This window comes from Pinus tabuliformis, chromosome 2_2, assembly GCF_031772625.1.
Source record: "Pinus tabuliformis cultivar Carrire ecotype Pingquan chromosome 2_2, CPIR1, whole genome shotgun sequence".
Lineage (NCBI taxonomy): Eukaryota > Viridiplantae > Streptophyta > Pinopsida > Pinales > Pinaceae > Pinus > Pinus tabuliformis.
The window spans coordinates 951,361,665-951,366,200 of record NC_142300.1 but is presented as its reverse complement, the minus strand read 5'-3'; the positions used below and the strand labels follow the sequence as shown (position 1 = coordinate 951,366,200).

The window sequence follows — 4,536 nt, the reverse complement described above, 5'->3', positions numbered from 1 at the left end:
TTCCAATAAATTCCTGCCGGATTTCGACCGGAAAAACCCGCCGGAAAGGCTTTCAAAAAGTCGCGTTATAGACAACTGCTATAGAAATATGAAAATAAGAAAAATATTTAACATAAATTCAATATTGTTTCATATATATGTATGTTAATACAGTTTTAAACAATTTAATATATGTGTTATAATTAAGCCAGAAGCCCCCTCCTGTCTTACCTATATTCCTTATACAGGTCTGATGTTAGACAATTCAAATGTTTTCCACCCTTAAATACACTTTACCAAGTGTTACCCAACTCCTTAATTAACTAACTAACTATCTCTCTCAGGTTTTAATGTTCTTTGAGACTATAAATGTTGCGTAGTGTAAATGTTGTGCATAGTTCCGAAGAAATCACTCACAATAGTAGTGAAGAAGACGAGGTCAGAGACACATACAAATGTGCAAATTTTTTTCAAAAGCTTCCCTTTGATTTTGCAGAGATTGGGGACTTTAATAACATAAAGAGAATACTTTTGTTTGCTAACTAGAGTATGGTGGATGTGATTGTTTGCGATTGTTGAACTTGTATTTACGATACAGAGGATGGTAGTTGTTGTGGATGAAATGGTATGGATTTTGTCTCTAATTTGTGCCATGGAGAGTTTATTCATATATTATTTCTGTGCACCGAAACAAATCGTTACGGTGGAGGGGTCCTATTATAGGTATCATTTCATAATTTCATATAACATGACATGATTTCATAGGAAAGTGTGTGGACTTTCAAAAAAAATCTTGAAAGAGACACAACGACCATGACCATGCTCTTCCTACTACTCTGCATTACTTACGCCTTAGGTTAACGCATGAGGGTTCTTGCCGTGAAGCAAAGATCGCCATGTTTATCAACTGGGGACTTAACACGCCTATCAATACCACCGATCGAGACTGTTTCCACAAAGGTAAGTTTATTTGAATGAATTTGTAAACCATCCAAACCACTTGATGAAAAAGAACTCCCACATTTAAAACATCCATCTTAGTAAGGATTTGTTCAAAGAAGTTTGCAAATCCACCCTGAAATGCAAGACACTCTCCTGCCTTTTCAATATCATCTATATTAAGCCCTCAAGGACACTTGACTTTGGCACAAGTTTTGCTTCAATACATTTGAATTACTCCTACAATGTGCAATGTAAAAGAATATAGTTCACTATTAGTATTTGAATATAGTTTCAGTGTGTAAACATAAGATCCAAAATTAGGTGGCCAACCCTTTGTTCCCATTTTGTCCATTTTTCCGGGTACCTTGTGAGCCATCTAAATAAATCAATCCAAAATCGATAGCACAAATGGAAAAGGTCAACGGTGGCTTGTTTGTAGAATATGTGCCCACGCGCTATGGTTCTCTGTAATAGAACTACGCTAAGGGTATGGAACCTTCACCCCAGTTTCCTTCAAATAAATATAACAAATAAATGCACTGTCAAAGAATTAGCATTTCATCAAAATAATCATGATTGATGTCTCTTAATTCTTTTAGTATATGAGCATTTCATCAAAATATCCATGATTGATGTCTCTTAATTCTTTTAGTATATATCATATATTTTCATCTCTTGTGAACTTAGTCATCAAACCATGTTCTATGGCTACGTGTGAAGTATTTTTGGAGAAGGGAGGAAACTAAGCTCTAAAAGTCAATATTCTTAACCCACATTCAAACTCTCAACTTCCAACTTCAATTGATATGAGCATGCGGTCAGGTCTCACAATGGATCAACTTATGCTAGAGGATTAACCTCTTATGGCCCAAACATCATTGATGCAAGGAGTACAACACAACTTTGGTCTTTTTGCAACAAACAAGTTATTAAAATGTATCCCCAATCCTCTACTAATCTTGCAACAAGTGGGTTCCTTGCAACTATTGTGAATTCTATGGATAAACACCACCAAGGTAAGCCACTTGTTTCCAATGCAGGCAAAATGGCAAACTTTGGAGGAATTATTTTTGGCATGCCGGGGAGAAGTTTCAAGGGCTCTCAGGCTGCAAGCTCACAATATATTCAAGGCACTATAGATCTCATGTATAGGTCCTTGGAAACACAAACTAATCATTCTCATGATCAACCTAGCATGGTGCACTGGGGAAGCAAACAATTTACTAATGTGTCGTTGTTGAGGTCTTTTGAATCATCTATTTATGACTCTCGTCAACTGTTGCAGTTTTGATCTATTTGTTCTTACATTACATTTTCCTTGTCCTCGGAGTTGAAGATAATTGTTAAAACTTCATTATGACAATTATTTGTACCATCTACATGTAGACAATTTATTTCAATTACTATTGCTTATTTTCTTGTCATCATGTTGGTTGTGTTTGTAATCCTTATATAGATTACAATATAATACTCAAATGGATATTGCTAATTTAGGTCAATATGGGTATATCTTATATGGATGTTGCATCAGTTTATTGATCACATTGGATAGGATGAACTCAAGGAATGGGTTTGCAACTTGTCCCTCTATTGTTGTTCTTGAAATATATCATATATCTTCATTTCTTGTTAATTTACACCTATTTGAATCCATTGACGTCTCTTAGCTCTTTTAGTATATATCATATATTTTAATCTCTTTTTGACTTAGTCATCAAACCATATTCGATCGGTACGTGTGAAGTTTTTTTTGGATAAGGGAGGGAAACCAGGCCCTGAGAGTCAATCTTCTTAACCAACATTCAAATGCTTAACATCCACATTCAAATGCTCAAAATCCACAACTTATTGTGCCATAGCTTCATTAATACTAACATTTGTTTTCTATAGTTTCATGTAAGCCTCCATGACTTCTTCGGCTTCATTTACAATATGGTACCAAGCCCCTACAACCCTTGGATTATTGTGGGATCCCCATGAAAATGAAGTTGGAAAAATTTTCTATAGAATTTCAATACCATTTGGTTTAATGGAGCACTTTAATGGTCAACAACTTAAAATGACTTGTAGTTTGGACCTCATGGGGTTTATGACTATCTTTCAATTTTTTATGCATGAGACAAAATTCAATTCTAGTAATTTTATTAGAGCTCATTTAATTGAGGCAACTTGGTTGCTTTAAACCCCAGAAAACATAGAATGAGTGTATTGTTAGGGATTCATGGGCTTTCTTCTTAACTTATCATACATTGTCTCTCCCCTTTGGAGGTATGTGTTGGATACTGTATTTCAAAATAGTTCTTTGTTGATTTAAATTTTTCAGCTAATTCCATTCTACTCAATATGATATTAGAAGCAAGTGAAATCAATTTTGAAAAACATAAGGCCTATTGTCGACTCTTGGATCTCAAATTTGTTGCAGAGAATGAGATTGGAAAAGGTGATACTAAATCTAGATCTGGTACAAAGTTTTCCAAAAACAAACCTAAGGATTCCCAATGCATAAGTTTGTGTTCATCCATGCTCATCCTCCATATGTTACCCACTTACATTGTTTCCTTTGACACAAGGCAGAGGGAGGACAACATTAAAATTTCTCTTTTCTTCAAATTGGGCTGCATTTAGATAACATATCATAACACATCACTTTTCATCTATGCTCTCTCCTCATATGCTACCGACTTACAACATTTCCTTTGCAACATTTGGCGCAATTGCTAGTATAGTTTTAAACTCAGTTAACTCCTTGAATCAATAAGCATACATCACTCAATGTCATCTAATCATTAATTGTACAATTTAGGGGGATTAAACATATACGTGGTTTAATTTTTTTATTAATATGATATAAAGGAGATAGAAATAAAATAGTTTTAATTGATTTAATTTCTTTTTGAATTCACAATTATTAATTTTTTTCCCTTTTCTATTCCTTGGATTGCGTATTAAAGAGAGGTAGGATATTTTTGGATTGCCTATTAAAGAGATGTAGGGTATTTTTGGAATGTTTTGTAGGATTTAGTAAGAAGAACTCAAGTGAGTCTAATCTTTTTATTTTTCAATAATAACAAGGTTAAATTTATAAAATTATGGAAATGATTTGATATAAAGTTCTTTGTTATGTAATGTTCGAGAATTTAAGTGATAGGAGAGGCAATTGGGATAAATTGAAAAGATCTAATTCTACCATTTTATGATATCCCAACTTGAAGAGAAATCACTTTCTTTTATAGAATATCTATTGTAATTGGTAGTTTAGCCACCATCCATTCAAATATTTTAGGGAATACGTGGAGATTTTATGAGATTTTTCTATTTTAGAATAGGGCATCTAAATTTTAATATAATTATCAATAATGAGGTGGATGATAGAGATTTGAAACCTTACTGGAATATTTTAAAATATTTTAATAGTCACAAATAAAAGATTGAGATTTATCTCAAAAGTAGTTATGCTCTTTTTTTCATTTTACTTATATTGATTAATTAATTTTTTTTGCATGAAACTTGCTTAATTGATGTGTGTAAGTAATGACATATATAAAATTTATGAGTTATGAATGTTTTCTTTCTTTTTTGGTTTGGCCTGGAGAGATTTGAACTTGGAATTTGGTG

The 4,536-nt window shown here is 33.1% G+C and overlaps 1 pseudogene; it reads left to right on the top strand.

Moving 5' to 3' along the window:
• Window positions 1-1,727: 1,727 nt before the first annotated feature.
• LOC149196352 (uncharacterized) lies at window positions 1,728-2,212 on the top strand (annotated as a pseudogene).
• The last annotated feature ends 2,324 nt before the right edge of the window (window positions 2,213-4,536 follow it).